Raw genomic sequence first — 16182 nt, 5'->3', positions numbered from 1 at the left:
ACTGGGGCAATAGTACATCTCTTGTGGTTAGGGGGCAGCAGTTAGCCCCTCTCTTTTGTAGGTGCCTGAACTAGGGCACTAGTACATCTCTTGTGGTTAGGGGGTAGAAATGAGCCACTCTATTTGGTTGGTGCCTGAATTGGGGCACTAGTGCATCTCTTGTGGTTAGGGGGCAGAGGTGAGCCCCTCTCTTAGGTAGGTGCCTGAACTGGGGCACAAGTGCATCTCTTGTGGTTTGGGGGCAAAAGTGAGCCCCTCTCTTTGGTAGGTGGCTGAACTGTAGCACAAGTGCTTTTCTTGTGGTTACGGGGCAGCAATGAGCCACTCTCTTTGGTAGGTTCCCGAAGTGTGACAATGGTGCCTGACTGGGGCACTAGTGCATCTTTTGTGGTTAGGGGGCAGAGGTGAGCCCCTTTCTTTGGTAGGTGCCTGAACTTGGGCACTAGTGCATCTCTTGTGGTTAGGGGGCAGTAATGAGCCCCTCTCTTTGGTAGGTGGCTGAACTGGGGAACTACTGCATCTCTTGTGGTTAGGGGCAACAGTGAGCCCCTCTCTTTGGTAGTTGCCTGAATTAGGGCACTAGTGCATCTCCTGTGGCTAGGCAGCAATGAGCCACTTTCTTTGGTAGGTGCCTAAACTGGGGCACTAGTACATCTCCTGTGGTTAGGGGGCAACCATGATCACCCTCTCTTTGGAAGGTGCCTGAACTGTGCCACTAGTGCATCTTTTGTGGTTAAGGGGCAGCAATGAGCTTCTCTCTCTTTGGTAGGTGCCTGACCTGCGGCCCTAGCGCATCTCTTGTGGTTAAGGGGCAGAAATTAGCCCCTCTCTTTGGTAGGTGCCTGAACTGGGGCACTAGTGTATCTCCTGTGGTTAGGGGGCAGCAGTGAGCCCCTCTCTTTGGTAGGTGGGTGAACTGGGTCACTACTGTGTTTCTTGCAATAAGGGGGCAGCAGTGAGCCCCTCTATTTGGTAGGTGCCTGAACTGGGGCACTAGTGAATCTCTTGAGGTTAGGGGGCAGCATTGCGCCCCTGCCTTTGGTAGGTGCCTGAACGGGGTCACTAGTGTATCTCTTGTGGTTAGGGGGGCAAAGGTGAGCCCCTCTCTTTGGTAGGTGCCTGAACTGGGGCAATAGTACATCTCTTGTGTTTAGGGGGCAGCAGTGAGCTCCTCTCTTTGGTAGGTGGCTGAACTGGGGCACTAGAGTATCTGCTGTGGTTAGGGGGCAGCAGTGAGCCCCTCTCTTTGGTAGGTGGGTGAACTGGGTCACTACTGCATTTCTTGCAGTTAGGGTGCAGCAGTGAGCCCCTCTATTTGTAGGTGCCTGAACTGGGGCACTAGTGCATCTCCTGTGGCTAGGGGCAGCAATGAGCCACTCTCTCTGGTAGGTGCCTGAACTGGGGCACTAGTGCATCTCTTGTGGTTAGGGGGCAGCAGTTAGCCCCTATCTTTTGTAGTTGCTTGAACTAGGGCACTAGTACATCTCTTGTGGTTAGGGGGTAGAAATGAGCCACTATATTTGGTTGGTGCCTGAATTGGGGCACTAGTGCATCTCTTGTGGTTAGGGGGCAGAGGCGAGCCCCTCTCTTAGGTAGGTGCCGGAACTGGGGCACAAGTGCATCTCTTGTTGTTTGGGGGCAAAGTGAGCCCCTCTCTTTGGTATGTGCCTGAATTAGGGCACGAGTGCATCTCTGGTCATTAGGGGGCAGCAGTGAGCCCCTCTCTTTGGTAGGTGGCTGAACTGGGGCACTACTACATTTCTTGTGGTTACGGGGCAGCAATGAGCCTCTCTCTTTGGTAGGTGCCTGAACTGGGGCACTAGTGTATCTCCTGTGGTTAGTGGGCAGCAGTGAGCCCCTCTCTTTTGTAGGTGGGTGAACTGGGTCACTACTGAATTTCTTGTGGATAGGGGGCAGCAGTGAGACCCTCTATTTGTAGGTGCCTGAACTGGCGCACTAGTGAATCTGTTGTGGTTAGGGGGCAGCAGTGAGCCCCTCTCTTTGGCAGATGCCTGAACTGGGGCAATAGTGCATCTCTTGTGTTTAGGGGGCACCAGTGAGTCCCTCTCTTTGGTAGGTGCCTGAACTGGGGCACTAGTGTATCTGCTGTGGGTAGGGGGCAGCAGTGAGCCCCTCTCTTTGGTAGGTGGGTGAACTGGGTCACTACTGCATTTCTTGCAGTTAGGGTGCAGCAGTGAGCCCCTCTATTTGTAGGTGCCTGAACTGGGGCACTAGTGCATCTCCTGTGGCTAGGGGCAGCAATGAGCCACTCTCTCTGGTAGGTGCCTGAACTGGGGCACTAGTGCATCTCTTGTGGTTAGGGGGCAGCAGTTAGCCCCTATCCTTTGTAGGTGCTTGAACTAGGGCACTAGTACATCTCTTGTGGTTAGGGGGTAGAAATGAGCCACTATATTTGGTTGGTGCCTGAATTGGGGCACTAGTGCATCTCTTGTGGTTAGGGGGCAGAGGCGAGCCCCTCTCTTAGGTAGGTGCCTGAACTGGGGCACAAGTGCATCTCTTGTGGTTTGGGGGCAAAGTGAGCCCCTCTCTTTGGTATGTGCCTGAATTAGGGCACGAGTGCATCTCTGGTCATTAGGGGGCAGCAGTGAGCCCCTCTCTTTGGTAGGTGGCTGAACTGGGGCACTACTACATTTCTTGTGGTTACGGGGCAGCAATGAGCCTCTCTCTTTGGTAGGTGCCTGAACTGGGGCACTAGTGCATCTCTTGTGTTTAGGGGGCAGCAATAAGCCCCTCTATTTGGTAGGTGGCTGAACTGGGGCACTACTACATTTCTTGTGGTTAGTGGCAACAGTGAGCCCCTCTCTTTGGTAGTTGCCTGAACTGGGGCACTAGTGCATCTCCTGTGGATAGGGGGCAGCAATGAGCCAATCTATTTGGTAGGTGCCTGAACTGTGCCACTAGTGCATCTTTTGTGGTTAGGGGGCAGCAGTGAGCCCCTCTCTTTGGCAGGTGCCTGAACTGGGGCACTAGTGAATCTCTTTTGGTTAGGGCCAGCAATGAGCCACTCTCTTTGGTAGGTGCCCGAAGTGGGGCACTAGTGCATGTCTTGTGGTTAGGGGGCAACAATCAGCCATCTTTTTGGAAGGTGCCTGAACTGGGGCAATGGTGCCTGACTGGGGCACTAGTGCATCTTTTGTGGTTATGGGGCAGAGTTGAGCCCCTCTCTTTGGTAGGTGCCTGAACTTGGGCACTAGTGCATTTCTTGTGGTTAGGGGGCAGTAATGAGCCCTTCTCTTTGGTAGGTGGCTGAACTGGGGAACTACTGCATCTCTTGTGGTTAGGGGCAACAGTGAGCCCCTCTCTTTGGTAGTTGCCTGAACTGGGGCACTAGTGCATCTCCTGTGGCTAAGCGGCAGCAATGAGCCACTCTCTTTGGTAGGAGCCTGAACTGGGGAACTAGTGCATCTTTTGTGGTTAGGAGCAACAGTGATCCCCTGTCTTTGGTAGTTGGCTGAACTGGGGCACTAGTACATCTCCTGTGGTTAGAGGGCAGCCATGATCACCCTCTCTTTGGAAGGTGCCTGAACTGTGGCACTAGTGCATCTTTTGTGGTTAAGGGGCAGCAATGAGCTTCTCTCTCTTTGGTAGGTGCCTGAACTGGGGCACTAGTGAATCTCTTGATGTTAGGGGGGCAAAGGTGAGCCCCTCTCTTTGGTAGGTGCCTGAACTGGGGCAATAGTACATCTCTTGTGGTTAGGGGGCAGCAGTTAGCCCCTCTCTTTTGTAGGTGCCTGAACTAGGGCACTAGTACATCTCTTGTGGTTAGGGGGTAGAAATGAGCCACTCTATTTGGTTGGTGCCTGAATTGGGGCACTAGTGCATCTCTTGTGGTTAGGGGGCAGAGGTGAGCCCCTCTCTTAGGTAGGTGCCTGAACTGGGGCACAAGTGCATCTCTTGTGGTTTGGGGGCAAAAGTGAGCCCCTCTCTTTGGTAGGTGGCTGAACTGTAGCACAAGTGCTTTTCTTGTGGTTACGGGGCAGCAATGAGCCTCTCTCTTTGGTAGGTGCCAGAACTGGGGCACTAGTGCATCTCCTGTGGATAGGGGGCAGCAATGAGCCACTCTCTTTGGTAGGTTCCCGAAGTGTGACAATGGTGCCTGACTGGGGCACTAGTGCATCTTTTGTGGTTAGGGGGCAGAGGTGAGCCCCTTTCTTTGGTAGGTGCCTGAACTTGGGCACTAGTGCATCTCTTGTGGTTAGGGGGCAGTAATGAGCCCCTCTCTTTGGTAGGTGGCTGAACTGGGGAACTACTGCATCTCTTGTGGTTAGGGGCAACAGTGAGCCCCTCTCTTTGGTAGTTGCCTGAATTAGGGCACTAGTGCATCTCCTGTGGCTAGGCAGCAATGAGCCACTTTCTTTGGTAGGTGCCTAAACTGGGGCACTAGTACATCTCCTGTGGTTAGGGGGCAACCATGATCACCCTCTCTTTGGAAGGTGCCTGAACTGTGCCACTAGTGCATCTTTTGTGGTTAAGGGGCAGCAATGAGCTTCTCTCTCTTTGGTAGGTGCCTGACCTGCGGCCCTAGCGCATCTCTTGTGGTTAAGGGGCAGAAATTAGCCCCTCTCTTTGGTAGGTGCCTGAACTGGGGCACTAGTGTATCTCCTGTGGTTAGGGGGCAGCAGTGAGCCCCTCTCTTTGGTAGCTGGGTGAACTGGGTCACTACTGTGTTTCTTGCAGTAAGGGGGCAGCAGTGAGCCCCTCTATTTGGTAGGTGCCTGAACTGGGGCACTAGTGAATCTCTTGAGGTTAGGGGGCAGCAGTGCGCCCCTGCCTTTGGTAGGTGCCTGAACGGGGTCACTAGTGTATCTCTTGTGGTTAGGGGGGCAAAGGTGAGCCCCTCTCTTTGGTAGGTGCCTGAACTGGGGCAATAGTACATCTCTTGTGTTTAGGGGGCAGCAGTGAGCTCCTCTCTTTGGTAGGTGGCTGAACTGGGGCACTAGAGTATCTGTTGTGGTTAGCGGCAACAATGAGCCCCTGTCTTTGGTAGTTGGCTGAACTGGGGCACTAGTGCATCTTCTGTGGTTAGGGGGCAGCCATGATCACCCTCTCTTTGGAAGGTGCCTGAACTGTGGCACTAGTGCATCTTTTGTGGTTAAGGGGCAGCAATGAGCTTCTCTCTCTTTGGTAGGTGGCTGAACTGGGGCACTAGTGCATCTCGTGTAGTTAGGGGGCAGCAATGAGCCTCTCTCTCTTTGGTAGGTGCCTGACCTGCGGCCCTAGTGCATCTCTTGTGGTTAAGGGGCAGAAATGAGCCCCTCTCTTTGGTAGGTGCCTGAACTGGGGCACTAGTGTATCTCCTGTGGTTAGTGGGCAGCAGTGAGCCCCTCTCTTTTGTAGGTGGGTGAACTGGGTCACTACTGAATTTCATGTGGATAGGGGCAGCAGTGAGCCCCTCTATTTGTAGGTGCCTGAACTGGCGCACTAGTGAATCTGTTGTGGTTAGGGGGCCGCAGTGAGCCCCTCTCTTTGGCAAATGCCTGAACTGGGGCAATAGTGCATCTCTTGTGTTTAGGGGGCACCAGTGAGTCCCTCTCTTTGGTAGGTGCCTGAACTGCGGCACTAGTACATCTCTTGTGGTTAGGGGCAGTGGTGAGCCCCTCTCTTTGGTAGGTGCCTGAACTGGGGCACTAGTGTATCTGCTGTGGTTAGGGGGCAGCAGTGAGCCCCTCTCTTTGGTAGGTGGGTGAACTGGGTCACTACTGCATTTCTTGCAGTTAGGGTGCAGCAGTGAGCCCCTCTATTTGTAGGTGCCTGAACTGGGGCACTAGTGCATCTCCTGTGGCTAGGGGCAGCAATGAGCCACTCTCTCTGGTAGGTGCCTGAACTGGGGCACTAGTGCATCTCTTGTGGTTAGGGGGCAGCAGTTAGCCCCTATCTTTTGTAGGTGCCTGAACTAGGGCACTAGTACATCTCTTGTGGTTAGGGGGTAGAAATGAGCCACTATATTTGGTTGGTGCCTGAATTGGGGCACTAGTGCATCTCTTGTGGTTAGGGGGCAGAGGCGAGCCCCTCTCTTAGGTAGGTGCCTGAACTGGGGCACAAGTGCATCTCTTGTGGTTTGGGGGCAAAGTGAGCCCCTCTCTTTGGTATGTGCCTGAATTAGGGCACGAGTGCATCTCTGGTCATTAGGGGGCAGCAGTGAGCCCCTCTCTTTGGCAGGTGCCTGAACTGGGGCACTAGTGAATCTCTTTTGGTTAGGGCCAGCAATGAGCCACTCTCTTTGGTAGGTGCCCAAAGTGGGGCACTAGTGCATTTCTTGTGGTTAGGGGGCAACAATCAGCCATCCTTTTGGAAGGTGCCTGAACTGGGGCAATGGTGCCTGACTGGGGTACTAGTGCATCTTTTGTGGTTAGGGGGCAGAGGTGAGCCCCTCTCTTTGGTAGGTGCCTGAACCTGGGCACTAATGCATCTCTTGTGGTTAGGGGGCAGTAATGAGCCCTTCTCTTTGGTAGGTGGCTGAACTGGGGAACTACTGCATCTCCTGTGGCTAGGAAGCAGCAATAAGCCACTCTCTTTGGTTGGTGCCTGAACTGGGGAACTAGTGCATCTTTTGTGGTTAGGAGAAACAGTGAGCCCCTGTCTTTGGTAGTTGGCTGAACTGGGGCACTAGTACATCTCCTGTGGTTAGGGGGCAGCCATGATCACCCTCTCTTTGGAAGGTGCCTGAACTGTGGCACTAGTGCATCTTTTGTGGTTAAGGGGCAGCAATGAGCTTCTCTCTCTTTGGTAGGTGGCTCAACTGGGGCACTAGTGCATCTCGTGTGGTAAGGGGGCAGCAATGAGCCTCTCTCTCTTTGGTAGGTGCCTGACCTGCGGCCCTAGTGCATCTCTTGTGGTCAAGATGCAGAAATTAGCCCCTCTCTTTGGTAGGTGCCTGAACTGAGGCACTAGTGTATCTCCTGTGGTTAGGGGGCAACAGTGAACCCCTCTCTTTTTTGCAGGTGGGTGAACTGGGTCACTACTGAATTTCTTGTGGATAGGGGGCAGCAGTGAGCCCCTCTATTTGTAGGTGCCTGAACTGGGGCACTAGTGAATCTGTTGTGGTTAGGGGGCAGCAGTGATTCCCTCTCTTTGGTAGATACCTGACCTGGGGCAATAGTGCATCTCTTGTGTTTAGGGGGCACCAGTGAGTCCCTCTCTTTGGTAGGTGCCTGAACTGGGGCACTAGTACATCTCTTGTGGTTAGGGGCAGAGGTGAGCCCCTCTCTTTGGTAGGTGCCTTAACTGGGGCACTAGTGTAACTGCTGTGGTTAGGGGGCAGCAGTGAGCCCCTCTCTTTGGTAGGTGGGTGAACTGGGTCAATACTGCATTTCTTGCAGGTAGGGTGCAGCAGTGAGCCCCTCTATTTGTAGGTGCCTGAACTGGAGCACTAGTGCATCTCTTGTGGTTAGGGGGCAGAGGTGAGCCCCTCTCTTAGGTAGGTGCCTGAACTGGGGCACAAGTGCATCTCTTGTGGTTTGGGGGCAAAAGTGAGCCCCTCTCTTTGGTATGTGCCTGAATTAGGGCACAAGTGCATCTCTTGTCATAAGGGGCAGCAGTGAGCCCCTCTCTTTGGTAGGTGGCTGATCTGTAGCACTAGTGCATTTCTTGTGGTTACGGGGCAGCAATGATCCTCCCTCTTTGGTAGGTGCCTGAACTGGGGCACTAGTGCATCTCTTGTGTTTAGGGGGCAGCAATGAGCTCCTCTCTTTGGTATGTGGCTGAACTGGGGCACTAGTACATCTTTTGGGGTTAGGGGGCAGCAGTGAGCCCCTCTCTTTGGTAGTTGCCTGAACCGGGGCACTAGTGCATCTCCTGTGGATAGGGGGCAGCAATGAGCCACTCTCTTTGGTAGGTGCCTGAACTGTGCCACTAGTGCATCTTTTGGGGTTAGGGGGCAGCAGTGAGCCCCTCTCTTTGGTAGTTGCCTGAACTGGGGCACTAGTGCATCTCCTGTGGATAGGGGGCAGCAATGAGCCACTCTCTTTGGTAGGTGCCTGAACTGTGCCACTAGTGCATCTTTTGGGGTTAGGGGGCAGCAGTGAGCCCCTCTCTTTGGCAGGTGCCTGAACTGGGGCACTAGTGAATCTCTTTTGGTTAGGGCCAGCAATGAGCCACTCTCTTTGGTAGGTGCCCGAAGTGGGGCACTAGTGCATTTCTTGTGGTTAGGGGGCAACAATCAGCCATCCTTTTGGAAGGTGCCTGAACTGCGGCAATGGTGCCTGACTGGGGCACTAGTGCATCTTTTGTGGTTATGGGGCAGAGGTGAGCCCCTCTCTTTGGTAGGTGCCTGAACTTGGGCACTAGTGCATCTCTTGTGGTTAGGGGGCAGTAATGAGCCCTTCTCTTTGGTAGGTGGCTGAACTGGGGAACTACTGCATCTCTTGTGGTTAGGGGCAACAGTGAGCCCCTCTCTTTGGTAGTTGCCTGAACTGGGGCACTAGTGCATCTCCTGTGGCTAGGAAGCAGCAATAAGCCACTCTCTTTGGTAGGTGGCTGAACTGGGGAACTAGTGCATCTTTTGTGGTTAGGAGAAACAGTGAGCCCCTGTCTTTGGTAGTTGGCTGAACTGGGGCACTAGTACATCTCCTGTGGTTAGGGGGCAGCCATGATCACCCTCTCTTTGGAAGGTGCCTGAACTGTGGCACTAGTGTATCTTTTGTGGTTAAGGGGCAGCAATGAGCTTCTTTCTCTTTGGTAGGTGCCTGATCTGCGGCCCTAGTGCATCTCTTGTGGTTAAGGGGCAGAAATGAGCCCCTCTCTTTGGTAGGTGCCTGAACTGGGGCACTAGTGTATCTCCTGTGGTTAGGGGGCAGCAGTGAGCCCCTCTCTTTGGTAGGTGGGTGAACTGGGTCACTACTGTGTTTCTTGCAGTAAGGGGGCAGCAGTGAGCCCCTCTATTTGGTAGGTGCCTGAACTGGGGCACTAGTGAATCTCGAGGTTAGGGGGAAGCAGTGCGCCTCTGCCTTTGGTAGGTGCCTGAACGGGGTCACTAGTGTATCTCTTGTGGTTAGGGGGGCAAAGGTGAGCCCCTCTCTTTGGTAGGTGCCTGAACTGGGGCAATAGTGCATCTCTTGTGTTTAGGGGGCAGCAGTGAGCTCCTCTATTTGGTAGGTGGCTGAACTGGGGCACTAGTGCATCTGTTGTGGTTAGGGGCAACAGTGAGCCCCTGTCTTTGGTACTTGGCTGAACTGGGGCACTAGTGCATCTTGTGTAGTTAGGGGGCAGCAATGAGCCTCTCTCTCTTTGGTAGGTGCCTGACCTGCGGCCCTAGTGCATCTCTTGTGGTTAAGAGGCAGAAATGAGCCCCTCTCTTTGGTAGGTGCCTGAACTGGGGCACTAGTGTATCTCCGGTGGTTAGGGGGCAGCCATGATCACCCTCTCTTTGGAAGGTGCCTGAACTGTGGCACTAGTGCATCTTTTGTGGTTAAGGGGCAGCAATTAGCTTCTCTCTCTTTGGTAGGTGGCTGAACTGGGGCACTAGTGCATCTCGAATAGTTAGGGGGCAGCAATGAGCCTCTCTCTCTTTGGTAGGTGCCTGACCTGCGGCCCTAGTGCATCTCTTGTGGTTAAGGGGCAGAAATGAGCCCCTCTCTTTGGTAGGTGCCTGAACTGGGGCACTGGTGTATCTCCTGTGGTTATGGGCAGTAGTGAGCCACTCTCTTTTGTAGGTGGGTGAACTGGGTCACTACTGAATTTCTTGTGGATAGGGGGCAGCAGTGAGCCCCTCTATTTGTAGGGGCCTGAACTGGCGCACTAGTGAATCTGTTGTGGTTAGGGGGCAGCAGTGAGCCCCTCTCTTTGGCAGATGGCTGAACTGGGGCAATAGTGCATCTCTTGTGTTTAGGGGGCACCAGTGAGTCCCTCTCTTTGGTAGGTGCCTGAACTGGGGCACTAGTACATCTCTTGTGGTTAGGGGCAGAGGTGAGCCCCTCTCTTTGGTAGGTGCCTGAACTGGGGCACTAGTGTATCTGCTGTGGTTAGGGGGCAGCAGTGAGCCCTTCTCTTTGGTAGGTGGGGGAACTGGGTCCCTACTGCATTTCTTGCAGTTAGGGTGCAGCAGTGAGCCCCTCTATTTGTAGGTGCCTGAACTGGGGCACTAGTGCATCTCTTGTGGTTAGGGGGCAGCAGTTAGCCCCTCTCTTTTGTAGGTGCCTGAACTAGGGCACTAGTACATCTCTTGTGGTTAGGGGGTAGAAATGAGCCACTCTATTTAGTTGGTGCCTGAATTGGGGCACTAGTGCATCTCTTGTGGTTAGGGGCAGAGGTGAGCCCCTCTCTTAGGTAGGTGCCTGAACTGGGGCACAAGTGCATCTCTTGTGGTTTGGGGGCAAAAGTGAGCCGCTCTCTTTGGTATGTGCCTGAATTAGGGCACAAGTGCATCTCTTGTCATTAGGGGGCAGCAGTGAGCCCCTCTCTTTGGTAGGTGGCTGAACTGTAGCACTAGTGTATTTCTTGTGGTTACGGGGCAGCAATGAGCCTCTCTCCTTGGTAGGCGCCTGAACTGGGGCACTAGTGCATCTCTTGTGTTTAGGGGGCAGCAATGAGCCCCTCTCTTTGGTAGTTGCCTGAACTGGGGCACTAGTGCATCTCCTGTTGGGGGCAGCAATGAGCCAATCTCTTTGGTAGGTGCTTGAACTGTGCCACTAGTGCATCTTTTGTGGTTAGGGGGCAGCAGTGAGCCCCTCTCTTTGGCAGGTGCCTGAACTGGGCCACTAGTGAATCTCTTTTGGTTAGGGCCAGCAATGAGCCACTCTCTTTGGTAGGTGCCCGAAGTGGGGCACTAGTGCATTTCTTGTGGTTAGGGAGCAACAATCAGCCATCCTTTTGGAAGGTGCCTGAACTGGGGCAATGGTGCCTCACTGGGGCACTAGTGCATCTTTTGTGGTTAGGGGGCAGAGGTGAGCCCCTCTCTTTGGTATGTGCCTGAACTGGGGCACTAGTGCATCTCTTGTCATTAGGGGGTAGCAGTGAGCCCCTCTCTTTGGTAGGTGGCTGAACTGGGGAACTACTGCATCTCTTGTGGTTAGGGGCAACAGTGAGCCCCTCTCTTTGGTAGTTGCCTGATCTGGGACACTAGTGCATCTCCTGTGGCTAGGCGGCAGCAATGAGCCACTCTCTTTGGTAGGTGCCTGAACTGTGGCACTAGTGCATCTTTTGTGGTTAAGGGGCAGCAATGAGCTTCTCTCTCTTTGGTAGGTGCCTGATCTGCGGCCCTAGTGCATCTCTTGTGGTTAAGGGGCAGAAATGAACCCCTCTCTTTGGTAGGTGCCTGAACTGGGGCACTAGTGCATCTCCTGTGGTTAGGGGGCAGCAGTGAGCCCCTCTCTTTGGTAGGTGGGTGAACTGGGTCACTACTGCGTTTCTTGCAGTAAGGGGGCAGCAGGGAGCCCCTCTATTTGGTGGGTGCCTGACCTGCGGCCCTAGTGCATCTCTTGTCGTTAAGGGGCAGAAATGAGCCCCTCTCTTTGGTAGGTGCCTGAACTGGGGCACTAGTGTATCTCCTGTGGTTAGTGGGCAGCAGGGAGCCACTCTCTTTTGTAGGTGGGTGAACTGGGTCACTACTGAGTTTCTTGTGGATAGGGGGCAGCAGTGAGTCCCTCTCTTTGGTAGGTGCCTGAACTGGGGCACTAGTACATCTCTTGTGGTTAGGGGCAGAGGTGAGCCCCTCTCTTTGGTAGGTGCCTGAACTGGGGCACTAGTGTATCTGCTGTGGTTAGGAGGCAGCAGTTAGCCCCTCTCTTTTGTAGGTGCCTGAACTAGGGCACTAGTACATCTCTTGTGGTTAGGGGGTAGAAATGAGCCACTCTATTTAGTTGGTGCCTGAATTGGGGCACTAGTGCATCTCTTGTGGTTAGGGGCAGAGGTGAGCCCCTCTCTTAGGTAGGTGCCTGAACTGGGGCACAAGTGCATCTCTTGTGGTTTGGGGGCAAAAGTGAGCCGCTCTCTTTGGTATGTGCCTGAATTAGGGCACAAGTGCATCTCTTGTCATTAGGGGGCAGCAGTGAGCCCCTCTCTTTGGTAGGTGGCTGAACTGTAGCACTAGTGTATTTCTTGTGGTTACGGGGCAGAAATGAGCCCCTCTCTTTGGTAGGTGCCTGAACTGGGGCACTAGTGTATCTCCTGTGGTTAGTGGGCAGCAGGGAGCCACTCTCTTTTGTAGGTGGGTGAACTGGGTCACTACTGAGTTTCTTGTGGATAGGGGGCAGCAGTGAGTCCCTCTCTTTGGTAGGTGCCTGAACTGGGGCACTAGTACATCTCTTGTGGTTAGGGGCAGAGGTGAGCCCCTCTCTTTGGTAGGTGCCTGAACTGGGGCACTAGTGTATCTGCTGTGGTTAGGAGGCAGCAGTGAGCCCCTCTCTTTGGTAGGTGGGGGAACTGGGTCCCTACTGCATTTCTTGCAGTTAGGGTGCAGCAGTGAGCCCCTCTATTTGTAGGTGCCTGAACTGGGGCACTAGTGCATCTCTTGTGGTTAGGGGGCAGCAGTTAGCCCCTCTCTTTTGTAGGTGCCTGAACTAGGGCACTAGTACATCTCTTGTGGTTAGGGGGTAGAAATGAGCCACTCTATTTAGTTGGTGCCTGAATTGGGGCACTAGTGCATCTCTTGTGGTTAGGGGCAGAGGTGAGCCCCTCTCTTAGGTAGGTGCCTGAACTGGGGCACAAGTGCATCTCTTGTGGTTTGGGGGCAAAAGTGAGCCGCTCTCTTTGGTATGTGCCTGAATTAGGGCACAAGTGCATCTCTTGTCATTAGGGGGCAGCAGTGAGCCCCTCTCTTTGGTAGGTGGCTGAACTGTAGCACTAGTGTATTTCTTGTGGTTACGGGGCAGCAATGAGCCTCTCTCTTTGGTAGGCGCCTGAACTGGGGCACTAGTGCATCTCTTGTGTTTAGGGGGCAGCAATGAGCCCCTCTCTTTGGTAGTTGCCTGAACTGGGGCACTAGTGCATCTCCTGTTGGGGGCAGCAATGAGCCAATCTCTTTGGTAGGTGCTTGAACTGTGCCACTAGTGCATCTTTTGTGGTTAGGGGGCAGCAGTGAGCCCCTCTCTTTGGCAGGTGCCTGAACTGGGCCACTAGTGAATCTCTTTTGGTTAGGGCCAGCAATGAGCCACTCTCTTTGGTAGGTGCCCGAAGTGGGGCACTAGTGCATTTCTTGTGGTTAGGGAGCAACAATCAGCCATCCTTTTGGAAGGTGCCTGAACTGGGGCAATGGTGCCTCACTGGGGCACTAGTGCATCTTTTGTGGTTAGGGGGCAGAGGTGAGCCCCTCTCTTTGGTATGTGCCTGAACTGGGGCACTAGTGCATCTCTTGTCATTAGGGGGCAGCAGTGAGCCCCTCTCTTTGGTAGGTGGCTGAACTGGGGAACTACTGCATCTCTTGTGGTTAGGGGCAACAGTGAGCCCCTCTCTTTGGTAGTTAGCTGATCTGGGACACTAGTGCATCTCCTGTGGCTAGGCGGCAGCAATGAGCCACTCTCTTTGGTAGGTGCCTGAACTGTGGCACTAGTGCATCTTTTGTGGTTAAGGGGCAGCAATGAGCTTCTCTCTCTTTGGTAGGTGCCTGATCTGCGGCCCTAGTGCATCTCTTGTGGTTAAGGGCCAGAAATGAACCCCTCTCTTTGGTAGGTGCCTGAACTGGGGCACTAGTGCATCTCCTGTGGTTAGGGGGCAGCAGTGAGCCCCTCTCTTTGGTAGGTGGGTGAACTGGGTCACTACTGCGTTTCTTGCAGTAAGGGGGCAGCAGGGAGCCCCTCTATTTGGTGGGTGCCTGACCTGCGGCCCTAGTGCATCTCTTGTCGTTAAGGGGCAGAAATGAGCCCCTCTCTTTGGTAGGTGCCTGAACTGGGGCACTAGTGTATCTCCTGTGGTTAGTGGGCAGCAGGGAGCCACTCTCTTTTGTAGGTGGGTGAACTGGGTCACTACTGAGTTTCTTGTGGATAGGGGGCAGCAGTGAGTCCCTCTCTTTGGTAGGTGCCTGAACTGGGGCACTAGTACATCTCTTGTGGTTAGGGGCAGAGGTGAGCCCCTCTCTTTGGTAGGTGCCTGAACTGGGGCACTAGTGTATCTGCTGTGGTTAGGAGGCAGCAGTGAGCCCCTCTCTTTGGTAGGTGGGGGAACTGGGTCACTACTGCATTTCTTGCAGTTAGGGTGCAGCAGTGAGCCCCTCTCTTTGGTAGGTGCCTGAACTGGGGCACTAGTGCATCTCTTGTGGTTAGGGGGCAGCAGTTAGCCCCTCTCTTTTGTAGGTGCCTGAACTAGGGCACTAGTACATCTCTTGTGGTTAGGGGGTAGAAATGAGCCACTCTATTTAGTTGGTGCCTGAATTGGGGCACTAGTGCATCTCTTGTGGTTAGGGGCAGAGGTGAGCCCCTCTCTTAGGTAGGTGCCTGAACTGGGGCACAAGTGCATCTCTTGTGGTTTGGGGGCAAAAGTGAGCCGCTCTCTTTGGTATGTGCCTGAATTAGGGCACAAGTGCATCTCTTGTCATTAGGGGGCAGCAGTGAGCCCCTCTCTTTGGTAGGTGGCTGAACTGTAGCACTAGTGTATTTCTTGTGGTTACGGGGCAGCAATTAGCCTCTCTCTTTGGTAGGCACCTGAACTGGGGCACTAGTGCATATCTTGTGTTTAGGGGGCAGCAATGAGCCCCTCTCTTTGGTAGATGGCTGAACTGGGGAACTACTGCATCCCTTGTGGTTAGTGGCAATAGTGAGCCCCTCTCTTTGGTAGTTGCCTGAACTGGGGCACTAGTGCATCTCCTGTTGGGGGCAGCAATGAGCCAATCTCTTTGGTAGGTGCTTGAACTGTGCCACTAGTGCATCTTTTGTGGTTAGGGGGCAGCAGTGAGCCCCTCTCTTTGGCAGGTGTCTGAACTGGGCCACTAGTGAATCTCTTTTGGTTAGGGCCAGCAATGAGCCACTCTCTTTGGTAGGTGCCCGTAGTGGGGCACTAGTGCATTTCTTGTGGTTAGGGGGCAACAATCAGCCATCCTTTTGGAAGGTGCCTGAACTGGGGCAATGGTGCCTGACTGGGGCACTAGTGCATCTTTTGTGGTTAGGGGGCAGTAATGAGCCCTTCTCTTTGGTAGGTGGGTGAACTGGGGAACTACTGCATCTCTTGTGGTTAGGGGCAACAGTGAGCTCCTCCCTTTGGTAGTTGCCTGATCTGGGGCACTAGTGCATCTCCTGTGGCTAGGCGGCAGCAATGAGCCACTCTCTTTGGTAGGTGCCTGAACTGGGGAATTAGTGCATCTTTTGGGGTTAGGAGCAACAGTGAGCCCCTGTCTTTGGTAGTTGGCTGAACTGGGGCACTAGTACATCTCCTGTGGTTAGGGGGCAGCCATGATCACCCTCTCTTTGGAAGGTGCCTGAACTGTGGCACTAGTGCATCTTTTGTGGTTAAGGGGCAGCAATGAGCTTCTCTCTCTTTGGTAGGTGCCTGATCTGCGGCCCTAGTGCATCTCTTGTGGTTAAGGGGCAGAAATGAACCCCTCTCTTTGGTAGGTGCCTGAACTGGGGCACTAGTGTATCTCCTGTGGTTAGGGGGCAGCAGTGAGCCCCTCTCTTTGGTAGGTGGGTGAACTGGGTCACTACTGCGTTTCTTGCAGTAAGGGGGCAGCAGGGAGCCCCTCTATTTGGTGGGTGCCTGAACTGGGGCACTAGTGAATCTCTTGAGGTTAGGGGGCAGCAGTGCGCCCCTGCCTTTGGTAGGTGCCTGAACGGGGTCACTAGTGTATCTCTTGTGGTTAGGGGGGCAAAGGTGAGCCCCTCTCTTTGGTAGGTGCCTGAACTGGGGCAATAGTGCATCTCTTGTGTTTAGGGGGCAGCAGTGAGCTCCTCTCTTTGGTAGGTGGCTGAACTGGGGCACTAGTGCATCTGTTGTGGTTAGGGGCAACAGTGAGCCCCTGTCTTTGGTAGTTGGCTGAACTGGGGCACTAGTGCATCTTCTGTGGTTAGGGGGCAGCCATGATCACCCTCTCTTTTCAAGGTGCCTGAACTGTGGCAGTAGTGCATCTTTTGTGGTTAAGGGGCAGCAATGAGCTTCTCTCTCTTTGGTAGGTGACTGAACTGGGGCACTAGTGCATCTCGTGTAGTTAGGGGAAGCAATGAGCCTCTCTCTCTTTGGTAGGTGCCTGGCCTGTGGCCCTAGTGCATCTCTTGTGGTTAAGGGGCAGAAATGAGCCCCTCT

At 53.9% G+C, this 16182-nt stretch overlaps 1 long non-coding RNA gene across 2 annotated transcripts in view; it reads right to left on the bottom strand.

Annotated features, from left to right (window-relative positions):
• LOC138504878 (uncharacterized) overlaps positions 1-16182 on the bottom strand; it is a 456652-nt gene that overhangs the window by 346134 nt on the left and 94336 nt on the right. The gene's annotated exons all lie outside the window — the stretch shown is intronic.

The sequence above is a fragment of the Ambystoma mexicanum genome, chromosome 11 (genome assembly GCF_040938575.1).
Source record: "Ambystoma mexicanum isolate Mex_15411 chromosome 11, UKY_AmexF1_1, whole genome shotgun sequence".
Lineage (NCBI taxonomy): Eukaryota > Metazoa > Chordata > Amphibia > Caudata > Ambystomatidae > Ambystoma > Ambystoma mexicanum.
This window is presented reverse-complemented; position numbering and strand designations above follow the sequence as displayed.